This window comes from Arvicanthis niloticus, chromosome 21, assembly GCF_011762505.2.
Source record: "Arvicanthis niloticus isolate mArvNil1 chromosome 21, mArvNil1.pat.X, whole genome shotgun sequence".
Lineage (NCBI taxonomy): Eukaryota > Metazoa > Chordata > Mammalia > Rodentia > Muridae > Arvicanthis > Arvicanthis niloticus.
The window spans coordinates 3472210-3486736 of NC_047678.1; the positions used below are offsets into that span (position 1 = coordinate 3472210).

The 14527-nt window shown below is 39.5% G+C and overlaps 1 pseudogene; it reads right to left on the bottom strand.

Annotated features, from left to right (window-relative positions):
• Positions 1 to 4267: 4267 nt before the first annotated feature.
• Positions 4268 to 14527, bottom strand: part of LOC143435429 (glyceraldehyde-3-phosphate dehydrogenase pseudogene) — a 48166-nt pseudogene continuing 37906 nt past the window's right edge.

The following is a 14527-nucleotide window of genomic DNA, read 5'->3' on the forward strand; positions in this document are numbered from 1 at the left end:
TGTTTTTCTTTCATTTCCAGGCTATTTGACAAGCTGATACCCACGAGCCATCTAATTTCAGACTGTGAGTGACATGTGCGTTCTCTGACCCAGCTGTCACCTACTGTGCACACATTCTACATCTACCAGGAACCATCCTACTCTGGCTGTCTAGAAACTGAAGCTGATAAACTGAAAACTTCAGTTCAGCCTAAGATGGCTGTAGAAGTGGGAAGCAACACAACAATGTGGAATCTTACCGCAATCATCTCACAGATAGAACAAGATAAAACTTATTCCTCTTATTTTTATTAATTGGTTATTTATTTATTTATTTATTTATTTACATTTCAAATGTTGTCCTCTTTCCCGGTCTCCCGGTCTCCCCTTTGCAACCCTCCCATACCATCCTCCCTCTTCTTTGCCTCTAAAAGGGTACTTCCCCACCCACTCACCCACTCACCCACTCACCCACTCACCCACTCACCCACTCACCCACTCACCCACTCACCCACTCACCCACTCACCCACTCACCCACTCATGGCTCACTCCTCTAGAATCCTCCTTTGCTGGGACAACAAGCCTCACAGGACCAAGGGCCTCCCTCCCACTGATGCCAGACAAGGCCATCCTCTGCTACATATGTAGCTGGAGCCATGGACCCAGCCATACTCTTTGGTGGTCTAGTCCCTGGGAGCTCTGAGGGGTCCAGACAGTTAATATTATTGTTCTTCCTACAGGGTTGCAATCCCCTTTTGCTCCTTCAGTCCTTCCCTATCTCTTCCATTGGGTTCTCCGTGCTTAGTCCAATAGTTGGCTGTGAGTGTCTGCATCTGTCTTAGTCAGGTGCTGATGGAACTTATTCCCTTTAAGTTACCATCTTAAAAGAACAGTCTGGATGCAGACAGCCCGAGTCACTATATCTGATCCTTGTGCTTTCAAGTTGAAGTAGGAGTGAGAAATGAGATGTGTTAAGGGAAGAAATGAAAACAGTTAAATTCCCCACAGTGTAGGCTTCTGATGAAAAGTCAATGTGATAAATTAAATACATGACTAAAGCCACATGACAGGCATTCCTGTTACTTTACAAAAATTGCCTTGGCAAAGAAGTGAAGAAGCCTTCTTCATAGCACTCTCCAGAATCCTTACTTTGTAGTTTTATTTTTGACTCCTGCTTTCTCTTCCTCTTTCTTTCCCTCCTTTTCCTCTGCTTTTCACTGTTCCTATTCTTTTCTCTTTGTTCAGCTTTCCTTTTTCACATCTTTCTATCTCTCCTCCCTGCTTCATTTAAGTAAGATTTTTTTTTAACTTAACAGTGATCTTTAAAACTGTCTGTTTGAGGAAATATATATCATCATGTTTATTATGTTTCTATCAGTGATCAACAATTCAAGTAGGTTTGAGATGCTAGTTTTTGTTTTCTTACTGGACTCCTAATGAGCATGTATAGTACTGATGTTCTGGCTGGTGTTGTTTGTCAACTTAACACAGGCCAGAGTACCCAGAGAGGAAGGAGACTCAATTGAGGAAATGTTCCCATCTGCTCCAGCTATAGGGCATTTTCTCAATTAGTGATTATTGGGGAGGGCCCAGACTGTAGTGGGTGGTGCAAACCCTGGGCTGGTGATCCTTAGTTCTATAAGAAAACAGGCTGAGCAAGCCATATCGATCAATCCAGTGAGCAGCACTCCTTTATGCCCTCTATATCAGCCCCCGACTCTGGAATCCTACCTTATTTGAGCTCCTGCCCTGGCTTTCTTAAAAAATGAACAGCAATATGAACACGCAAACTTAATAAATCTTTTTCTCCCCAACTTGCTTTTTGGTCATGGTATTTCATTGTTGGAGTAGAAAACCTAACAAAGGTAACTGAATTCAATGTCTTCTAAGGAATCTAGGGAATGTGCTTACCCAGTATCTTTCTAGAACCTTTAGAATATCAGCTAACAGCTATTTTACACAGATCTGTTTTATTTGCTCATATATGTCCTAAGTACTTTATGCTTGCTCCAAATTAGGAAGGAACTGCTCTGCTTTGAAAGTTCAGCTAATCTTATGGTCTTTTAATATAGGGAGAATATCTACAAAGAGTTACAATTGGTAAGTCTACAGAGAGCTCTCTAGGTTAAGAGCTATCAAGTTATTACTGTTATTATTATTTGTTCATAAGTTTTCCAGCTCCTTGGAGCATCTGTTTTCAAAAGTAAAAGATCATTAATAATGTTTTGTAGCAGAAGCTACTATGTCTTGTTGTCCTTTCAATAACATAACTTTCAAAGATATATAAATAAAACACTTAGTATTGTATATTTGTTCATATAGTTTCTATGACCAGAGTTCTTTATTCCTTTGCATTAAGCTATATGTTTCCAGGCCTTGTGATTTTATCTTTGCTTGAGGCCTGAACTTTAACACCGATTTGTAAAAGCACTATTATCTGTCACATTGTCAAGTGGATCCTTTTGTAGTATTAGACTGCTTTCTCAAAACCTGGATGATTAATCTCTGATAAAACTTAAGAGAGTCTGTAGATTCCATTCATGCCTCCTTTCTGGTATTTGAGAACTCCAGCTTGTCTCCCTAGCTCTCCATCCATTCCATATCTCGCAGGTCCCACAGACATATCCTCTCTCCTCACATGATTGCTCTTGCATAACTGTCTGCAAGCATCCTTTCACAGCTCAGCATCAAATCCAAAAGCTAAGCTGTGGGCTTGATATTTGACACTGATAACAGCAGCTCTCCTGTCTGAGATTTTGTCTCAGCCTTACCAACTAATCTTTCTCTTTCCTTATTTTGCTGTTTTGTGCATAACTGAACAGCTCCCAAATACTTATGTTAAAGTAGTAATCCCCAGCATTGCAGAAGATTACTTCATTAGAAGGAGGATAACTGTAGAGATAACTGATTGGATGAATTCATCTGGAACAGCGTGAAACGTTAGTACATTATTGTGATCATCATATTGGTGGGTTATAGCAAAATGAAGAAAATTCTGCTGCAGACTTCAGATACTGGCTGATGACAGTTTTAGTTTTGGAGTTGGAGTTCGGTTCATGCATTCAAGACAGAAAATATGTTTCTGTTTCTCTAAGCTTCCCAGTTTGCAGCTTATTGTTAAAGGTAACCTTAAGAAATGCTGTCTGAAATGTTTAAATGAGTCAGATATTCCAGTCTTCTTCTTAGACCTAATAAAATGTTATCAGTTATATCAGATGTGTCTGCATTTTGCCCCAGCCTGAATTCCTATAAAAGCAAAATCAGAAAGTGCCTAAGTTTGCTCAGTAGATGTCAGGGAAATTCATAGAGAATTTTATTTTTAATCTGCAGATTACATTTGGGTCAGATATTGCCAGCCAGAAAGGAGCTAAGTCAGAGGAAATAGCATGTATATCTTTTCCAGTATTTATTTCTAGTAGTAATTCAGTTTAAAAGACCAAATCCATCAACTCTCTATTATCCCCATTTCCCTTTTTGCCTCCATAGAGTAGATTTAACCTCTCTGTCTTTCATTTGGAAATTCAGAGTTTCTTTCACATAAGAGAAATTGATCCAGTTAGACAAGTACACTTTAGATAATAAAGCATTAGAAACTGCAACACTCCACAGAAAAAGCACAGACAGATCACATATCTAGCAAGCCGAGGACTGCCAGGAAGGCTAAGTGGCAGAAAAATCTACATTTGAATTCCATACATTAAGTATAATAATCAATTGGTTTCTCCTGGCTTTGAAAGGGAGCAATTATTGCCTTTTTTGTTAATATTGTTGTTTTCTTTTTATAGATGGGGCCCTTATAGCTACAGAACAAGTTTGTTGCCTGTAAGTGCTAATTATGTAAAAGGTCTAAAGCCATAACAACTTGGTAGCCATGTTGGCTTAATGTGATCTTTTGATTATCTCTCTCAAAACTGAGACATAATGACTTTATGTATGCTAATAGGTGAGACAGTAAAGTCACATTTAAAATACATAGTAGATGAAAACATAGTCCCAAGTGTAGACATAGATACTCACAATAAGTAGTGTTCCTTAAACATATTTTATTATCTTTTTGAGAATTTCATATATGCATATGATATATTTTGATTATTCTCTTTTGTAGGTATAGCGAACTTTATTAATGGTATTCAAGAGAGTAGGGAGGACTCCCTAGACCCTTATGGGGGTGGTGTCTGGGAGGAAGATGCCCAGTGTTGGGGCCGAATTGGGACAGGGACTCCTCAGCAACTACAAGTCTCTCTCTTGCTCTCAGTGTCCTTGCTGGGTTGGGTCATCCAGGGTTTTTTACTCCTTGGAGGCCATGTAGGCCATGAGTTCCATGACCCTGTTGCTGTAGCCATATTCACTGTCATACCAGGAAATGAGCTTTACAAAGTTGTCGTTGAGAGCAATGCCAGCCTCAGCATCAAAGGTGGAAGAGTGAGAGTTGCTGTTGAAGACGCAGGAGACAACCTGGTTCTCAGTGTAGCCCAGGATGCCCTTTGTGGGCCCTCAGATGCCTGCTTCACCACCTTCTTGATATCATCATACTTGGCAGGTTTCTCCAGGTGACATGTCAGATCCACAATGGATACTTTGAGGGTAGAGACACAGAAGGTTATGCCACTGAGTTTTCCATTCAGCTCTGGTATGACCTTGCCCACAGCCTTGGCAACACCAGTGGATGCAGGAATGATGTTCTAGGCAGCCCCATGGCCATCATTCCACAACTTTCCAGAGGGGCCATCCACAGTCTTCTGAGTGGCAGTGATAGTGTGTACTGTGGTTATAAGCCCTTCCATGATGCCAAAGTTGTCATGGATGACCTTGGCCAGGGTAACTAAGCCACTGGTGGTGCAGGATGCATGGCTGACAATCTCGAGTGAGTTGTCATATTTCTTACGGTTCACACCCATCACAAACATAGGGGCATTGGCAGAAGGGGTGGAAATGATGACCCTTTTGGACCCATCCTTCAAGTGGGCCCCGGCCTTCTCCATGGTGGTGAAGACACCAGTAGACTCTATGACATACTCAGCACCAGCATCACTCCATTTGATGTTAGCGGGATCTCGCTCCTGGAAGATGGTGATGGCCTTTCTGTTGATGACAAGCTTCCCATTCGCAGACTTGACTGTCACTGAATTTGTCATGGGTTGAGTCATATTGGAACATGTAGACCATGTAGTTGAGGTCAATGAAGAGGTTGTTGATGGCAACAATTTTCACTTTACCAAGTGCAGAGCCGGGCACCTGGTTACCAGGACTGCTTCATCATCTTGTCTTCTGGACAAGGCTGGCATTGCACAAGATGCGGCTGTTTCTGGAACATGGAGTAACAGAGAGCCTATATTTTGATTATTCAAACTCCACTCCTCCCCGAATTCCTCCCAGGTCTACCACATATACCCTCCTTCTCCCAATGTTATATCATTTTTATAGCCCACTAACTCCAATTTGTACTGTGCATATACTTATAGATATGGTTCTAACCACTCTGGGGAAGAAAACTAACTGTCCCTCCTCCAAAACGCTTCAGCTATCACTAGCTGCTCAGTTAAAGGTCCATTAACCTTACATGAGGTCTTTTCCTCTTCATGCTACAATGTTGACTGGCTTGATTGTATGCAGGTCTTCTGCATACAAAAACAGCAATGACCCCTACACTTTGGTCTAGAGGTAGGATATTGAAAATCCTAAGTGTGGCTGAGTACTACACAGGCACTTAGTCTGTACAATTATAATTTTTTGCATTCACTACACAAGGAAACCTCTCTGATGGGATTATGACAGCTGTGTTAATCTATATGTACATAGGAAGGAAATTAGAAGAACATTTCATAATATGTCCATTTAGAAAATAATAGTAGGTTTACCTCTAGAGGCTGTGAGCTCACTGGCTATAAATTTTTGGCCAGATTGACAGTACCAAGCATGATTTTCTTCCCCTGAAACTGTTTGGTTACCCCAATAATATTTGTGGCATTACAACAGCCATGGACATATTATGCCATGCACCTCGGCGGTCAGTTATTACTACAGCTTAAAGAAATTACAGCTGGGTAAGACAGTCACCTCTCATAGCCTTCATAACACCATCTGGTAATTTTATCATAACCTGTGTCCAAGGTCTTCGATATCTTTAATAATAGTGTCTTACCATCAAGTTCTGGTGAGCAACCAGAAGCAATGGTAATACCTGGGATTTTGAGGTAGAAATTTCAGGCCACTCCTGCTAAACGACTCAAGAGGACATATCCTTATACTTGGCACTGGTCTTTTTGTTTGACAATATATGGCATCTGAGATGAGCATTACCCCCTGTGTAGAATAACTCCAATTAAATTATTTTATATATATACACAAACAACATACACACAGAGAGTATAACTTATGAAGTGGGCCCTAATGATTTTAAATGTGAAAACCATTAATGTTGCACCTTAACTAATTTAAAACCACATTCCATAACGCTCCGGAGTTCTATAGCGGATGTGGAATGATCTCTTAAACATATTTAAATTAGAAAAGTAAAAGTACAACTATCATATCAAAGAAAAAGACATCACATAAGAAGCACTTACTGTATTCTGGTGACAATTCCAGATGTGTGTTTCTAATATTGGAGCTGGCTAGAGAAGTTTGTTCAGAACAGTCAGCTATCACAGTTCCCAAAGAATCCTACATCTAAGATTTCTAACACAGAGAACATATATGAAAGTTATGATTTCTAATAATCAGTATCTCACCATTTTATTTTTCCAAAATATATTCAAGCAGAAAACGGTAAGTTTCAAATATTCACTTATAATATACTTATGTGCTTAAAAAAAAAAAAAAATATATATATATATATATATATATATATATATATATATATATATATTAAACTCAGCTTCATAAAATGAGTAATAATGGAACCATAGGATTTATATTCACATAAAAGTTATGGATAGAAATATATGCAGTTACTGAGTGTGGTACAGACATAGAATTAGACACCAATATCTCCAAATGAATATTGGATAATGATGTGAAAAGTGACAATTTTATTTAACAATAGAAACAGTGACAATTTTATTTAAAAATTGAAATGATGACAATTTTATTTAATAATAGAAACAGTGACAATTTTATTCTGGCATTTCTGTTCTTTATAAAAATGAAGTATTTATAAATATCACCATTTATTGACTATACTGAAAGAAGATACTGTCATTTATAACAAAATACAAATTCATTTTCCCCTCTGATAATCTTCAATAACTATGTATGCTTGAACAATGGCTAGTGTAGTTATTGTAATATACTGAAAGAAGATACTGTCATTTATAACAAAATACAAATTCATTTTCCCCTCTGATAATCTTCAATAACTATGTATGCTTGAACAATGGCTAGTGTAGTTATTGTAATGTTCCTGTAATTCAACAATTGAACTGAATTTTAGAAGCTGGGGTTCACCACAATTTTGCACTTATAACTGAAAAAAATTGTCACCAATGGAATTAAATGTTACATATGAGACTTGATAAGCAAAACGCAATTAATTTGCCAAGCACTCAATCAATATGCAAAGACTACCAAGCAGGGGAAGATAACTCTGTTTAATGGCCACATTAACCATCATTGGTGTCAAAAGACTTCTTATTAGTTTCTGTCAAGCCACAGAACTCTAAACTTGCAGGAATACAAGTAGTATCACATGGAGACCAAGTGTGGGACACCGAAGGCTTTAAAAAGTTAGATATCATTTACTTGGATGCCATATTCTAGTTTTAAACAATAATTTCATTATATGTCTTTCCTCTCTGCTATTCTCTAATGTGCATGATTGGGGTTTTTTTTTTTGTTACCTTTTGCAGCTACTGTACTCAAAGAATCAGCTCTTCTTTAATGCTTTTGTTTTTATGATGAGAAGTAGAATTTTCTTTAAAATAGTAAATTTGGGAAAAATTACTATTTACATAGTCTTAATTTATTCTTGATAAAAATAAAATGGACATATCTTTCATAGATTAAACAATATATGTGTTTATATTAAAGGAATAGGGACAACACATCAAAAAGCTGTGAAGTGACCAGCAGGATGACCCAGTGGTGAAGCCAAAGAGGCTTCACAACCTTAGTCTGATCCTGGGATACAAGGTTCAAGGAGAGAAAACAGCAAAGTAGTTCTCTGACCTCCACATGTGCATCATGGTACATTCTAGTGCGCAGAAAGAGGGAGGGAGGGAGGGACGCAGAGAGGGAGGGAGGGAGGGAGAAAGGGAGAGAGAGAAAGAAAGAGAGAGACAGAGAGACTCAAACACACAGACAAAGAGACAGAGAGATAGAGAAACAGAATGGCTAAAGTTTTTCTGCTTTAAATTAATCATTCTATTCATTTACATCTCAAATGATATTCCACTCCTGGTTGCCCTTCACAAGCCCCCATCCCACAACATCCCTGCCTCCCTCCCTTTTGTCTTTATGAGGGTGTTCTCCCACCCACCCATGCTCTCTCACCCCACCACTCAGGCATTTCCCTACACCGGGGCACCAAACCTCCACAACACCAAGGGCCTCCACTCACATTGATGTCAGACAAGGCCATTCTCTGTTACCTTTGCCTTTGGAGCCATGGATCCCTCCCTCTACACTCCTTGGTTGGTAGTCTAGTTTCTGGGAGCACTGGGTGGTCAGGCCAACTGATGTTGTTCTTTCTATGGTTCTATGGGGTTGCAATCCCCCTCAGCTTCTCTAGTTCTTCTGCCAGCTCCCCCAACAGGGTCCCTGAGCTAAGTCTGATGGTTGGATCTAAGCATCCACATCTGTATTGGCCAGTTGCTGCTTGAACTTCTCAAGGATCCCTGTCAGCAAGTGCAATGGCAACAGTGTCAGGGTTTGGTGTCTGCAGACAGGATGGATCCCCAGGTGGGGCAGTCCTCGGATGGCCCTTCCTTCAGTCTCTGCTTCATTTTTTGTTCCTGTTTTTCCTTTGGACAAGAACATTTCTGGGTTAAAATTTTGATATATATGTGTGACCCCACCCCACAACCGTGGGCTGTGCCTATCTACTGGAGGTGGTTTGGAGAAACCTACAGACAGATATAGCAAGTAAAAATAGATGCAAAATTTTAAACAAAATACTTACAAAACAAATTCATGAATACATTAATAACAAAATAAAAACTGTCCATGAATGTGAGAGGGAATTAAAGAAGGCATGAGTGTTTGGAAGATGGGAGAGAATAAGGGAAATTATGTAATTATTTTTAACTGAAGAAAAATAAATTAAAATTTACATAAGACAATAACACACAAAGTTAAATTCCTCATGAGGAATACATGTTTGATTCAATATATACAAATCAATAATTTTAATATAATTTGTACTTCTCTTGAGAACTACCTCTTCAGTTAGCTAAAATTTATATATACACACACTGAAAAATGGTCCAATCAAGTTATATCACATATCCACATTTTAACTTACACATATATAGCTGTTCTGTTTTAAGCACATAAATTTTAATTTAAATATTCAAGTTTATATAAAGCTTCAAGTGAGTGCTTAGAATGATGTAGGATCCTAGAAAGACTCACAGTAACTATGATGTGCTATAAATAATAGCTGAGAGGATAGATAATTGATAAATAGATACATAGACATATGGATAATGACAGATGATAGATGATTGAGATAGATAGATTAGGTAGATTAGGTAGATTAGATAGATAGATAGATAGATACATACATACATACATACATACATACATACATACATACATACATAGATAATTTGGCTATATACAGGGATACATAATGATAGACAGATAAATAGATGGTAGACAAATGATAGATGATAGATAGATAGATAGATAGATAGATAGATAGATAGATAGATAGACAGATAGACAGATAGATAGATCAATCACATATTCAGTGTCATAAGATTAGCATTGCTGCCCTTATGCCCTTCGCTTGGTCCTTTTGGCTGGGACAGACACCTAGCTGGTCTGCTCCTTTGAAGACACCATATTCTGAGCCATCCTAGAGGAACCACTGCACTCAGAGCAGTGGGTAAGAACCCTCTGAACATCCCTATGCCCCAGAGAAGCAACTGGGAGCCTGGGTCACTCAGGACCCATCACCCACTCAAACCTCGTCCCCTGGAATACCACTCCCCTTCCACATCTCACTTAGTAATTTTGGCTGGGGCAGACATCTAGCTGGTCTGCTCCTGTGAAGACACCATATGCTGAGCCACCCTAGAAGAACCACTGCACTCAGAGCAGCAGGATTTCAGGATCCCAGAGGCAAGAGTCCCAGGAGCTCTTCCACCCAGGAGCTCAGAATCGCACGATCACAGAGACATCTGGACCCTGAGAAGTTCTGACACAAGCAAGATAACTGGAAAGACATGCTGCAGTCAGAGACAGTGAGTGCAGGTAGCAATAGAGATAACCAGATGGCAAAAGGTAAGCACAAGAACATAAGCAACAGAAACTAAAGTTACTTGGCAAATTCAGAATCCAGTTTTCCCACCATGGCAAGTCCTGGACACCCCATCATGCTAAAAAAGCAGGATTCAGAATTAAAATCATTTCTCATGATGATAATAGAGGACTTTAAGAAGAACATAAATAAATTCCTTAAAGAAATACAAAAGAACACAGGTAAACAGGTAGAAGCCTTTAAAGAGGAAACACAAAAATCCCTTAAAGAATTACAAGAAAACACAACCAAACAGGTGACGGAATTAAACAAAACCATCCAGGATCTAAAATTGAAAGTAGAAACAATAAAGAAATTTCAAAGGGAGACTACACTGGAAATTGAAAACCTAGGAAAGAGATCAAGAGTCATAGACACTAGCATCACTAACAGAATACAAGAGATAGAAGAGAGAATATTATGTGCAGAAGATACCATGGAAAACATTGACATAACTGTCAAAGAAAATGAAAAATGCAAAAAGCTCCTAACACAAAACATCCAGGAAATCCAGGACACAATGAGAAGACCAGACCTAAGGATAATAGGTATAGATGAGGGTGAAGAGTCCCAACTTAAAGGGTCAATAAATATCTTCAACAAAATTATAGAGGAAAACTTTCCTAACTTAAAGAAAGAGATGCCCATGAACATACAAGAGCCTACAGAACTCCAAATAGACTAGACAGAACAGAAATTCCTCCTGTCACATAATAATCAAAACATCAAATGCACAAAACAAAGAAAAAATACTAAAAGCAGTAAGGGAAAAAGGTAAAGTAACATATAAAGGCAGACCTGTAAGAATTACACCAGATTTCTCACCAGAGATTATAAAAGCCAAAAGATCCTGGACTGATATCATACAGACCCTAAGGGAACACAAATGCCAGCCCAGACTACTATACCCAGCAAAACTCTCAATCACTATAGATGGAGAAACCAAGATATTCCACAACAACACCAAATTTACTCACTATCTTCCCATAAATTCAGCCCTACAAAGGATAATAGATGGAAAACTCCAACACAAGGAGGGACTACAACCTAGAAAAGGCAAGAAAGTAATCTTCCAACAAACCCAAAAAAAGATAATTCCAGCTCTAATAACAAAAACAGCAGGAAGCAACAACCATGTTTCCTTCATGTCTCTTAACATCAATGGACTCAATTCCCCAATAAAAAGACATAGACTAACAGACTGCATATGTAAACTGGACCCAGAATTTTCCTGCATACAGGAAATGCACCTCAATGACAAAGATAGACACTATCTCAGAGTAAACAGATGGAAAACAATTTTCCAAGCAAATGGTATCATGAAACAAGCTGCAGTAGGCATTCTAATATCGAGTGAAATCAACTTTCAACCAGAAGTTATCCAAAAAGATAAAGAAGGATACTTCATACTCACCAAAGGAAAAATCTACCAAGATGAACTCTCAGTTCTGAACATCTATGCTCCAAATGCAAAGGTACTCACATTCATAAAAGAAACTTTACTAAAGCTCAAAGCACACATTGCACCTCACAAAATAATAGTAGGGGATTTCAATACCTCACTCTCAGCAATGGACAGAACATGGAAACAGAAACTAAACAGAGGCACAATGAAAGAAGTTATGAACAGAAGTTATGAGCCAAATAGTTTTAAAAGATATCTATAGAACATTTCATCCTAAAGCAAAAGAATATACCTTTTTCTCAGCACCTCATGGTACCTTCTCCAAAATAGACCATATAATTGGTCACAAAACAGACCTGAACAGATACAAAATGATTTGAAATAATTCCTTGCATCCTATCAGATCACCATAAACTAAGGCTGGTCTTCAATAATAACAAAAACAATGTAATTCTCACATACACATGGAAATTGAACAATGTGCTATGCAATGATGACTTGGTCAAGGAAGAAATAAAGAAAGAAATTTATAGACTTTTTAGAATTTAATGAAAATTGTGGGCGTTGGGCTGTGAGAAGCAGCTGGGTGCCTGGTCCAGCATAGGCCTCAAACCCTGCTCAGCTTTAGCCCTCCACAGTCCCTCCCATAGAGAGGTCTATGGCCATCAGTCAAAAGAAACAGTGCCTCAGGCTCTCCCACATGTAGATGAGGTATCTCCAAACTCTCAAACCAAGGCAATCAGTGTTATCTGCACCAGACCCTAATCTACCCCAAAACTGTATATAAGGGCTCTATTCGGGATAAGTAAAGGTGTGCGAGAATCATCCCATTGTCCGAGAGTTTCTGTTGAAAGAGCTTTAACACTAGAGCTATAACACTTGGGAAGAGTCTTCAGGACCTTCCCCTCCCTACTAGCTAGCCAGTGCCTCACTGGCACCAGACCTGCTCAGCTCAGAGAGACCAGTGCAGCACCTGGGAGTAACCAGGCAGCAATAGCGGAGATTCAGGCATAGGCAGTGGCAGAGGCAGCAGTGACCCTCCCTGCTCCCACTCTGTCCCCTTGGCCCAGACCTCTCAAACTAAGTTTGGCTAGAGACCAACAGACAGCTGAGACATAGGTGGAGGCAGTGGTGGAGACAGTAGTAGACCCTCTCTGTTCATGCCGTGTCCCAGCCAGGCCAGAGATTGTCATGGGACACCCTCTGGAACAGGGGACCGACAGAAAATGAAGGCTTGCCATACCAAAACTTATCAGACACAGGGAAAGCAGTGCTAAGAGGAAAACTCATAGCTCTAAGTGCTTACAAATAAAAACTGGAGAGAGCATACACTACCAACTTGACAGCACACCTGAAAGCTCTAAAACAAAAAAGAAGCAAATACACCCAAGAGAAGTAAAGGGCAGGGAATAATCAAACTCAGGGCTAAAATCAACCAAGTCAAAACAAAAAGAACTATGAAAATATTAACAAAACCAGGAGCTGGTTCTTTGAGAAAATCAACAAGATAGAAAAAATCCTTAGCCAGACTAACCAGAGGGCACAGAAACAGTATCCAAATTAATAAAATCAGAAAAGGGAGACATAACAACAGAAACTAAGGAGTTTCAAAAGATCATCAGATCCTGTTGAGACCCGAACTAGTCCCTGTTCGGGCGCCAAAAATGTTGGGGCCTAGGCTGGACCACTTTGGGCAGCCAAAAATGTTGAGGCCTTCTCCACTCCATGCTTGGCGGCCACTGTTTCCTGGCCCAAGCTGCTGTTCTGGTCTGCAGGTCAGGGTTCAGCAAGAGAGAGAGAGTGAGGACAGACTCGAAGAATGGAGGGAGACCAGACAGAGTGTGATTCAATTCCGTTAATTCTTCAGTCTCTCTTCTTCTCTCCAAGTCCCAAGTCCTAAGTTCCTAGTCCCTAGTTCCTAGTCCCTAGTGCCTCCAAGTTCCACGTTACTTCTTCCAAGTTCTCTTCCAAGTGCCTGCTACCTAATGCCTAATTCCTACTCCAAGTTGTACTCCAAGTTGTACTCTCTGAAGCGTCTGATTCTCTGATCTCTCTTCTGTCTGCCTCTCGCCTTTATTTGTCTCACTTCTAGGCCATGCCTTTAAGTCGAGTCTTTAAGTCATGCCCTTAGGTCTTGTCTCTAAATCTGATCTCTAAGTCACACCTTTAAGTCACACACCTTTAATCTCACACACCTTTAATCTCACACACCCAAGGAAAGTCCTGGGTATCTAAAGCAAGATGTTATCAGAGTGTGCTCAGCTGTTGTAGGCTATTGTAATCCAAGTCTCATGTTAGGGTATATGGCTCAAGATGGCTGCAAAGCTGATAGCTGCTTTCTGCTAAAAGTTGGCCCCCAACAACATCCTTTACAAAAGCCTATACTCAACAAAACTGGAAAATCTGGATGAAATGGACAATTTTCCCGACAGATACTGGGTACCAAAGTTAAATCAGGAGTAGACATACCCATAACCCCTAAAGAAATAGCAGCATACATTAAAAGTCTTCACACACACACACACACACACACACACACACACACACACACACAAAAACAGCACAAGATGGTTCTAGTAAAGATTTCAATCAGACCTTCAAGAAAGACCTACTACCAATTCTCTTCAAATATTCCACAACATAGAAATAGAAGGAACACTACCTAATTCGTTCTATGAAG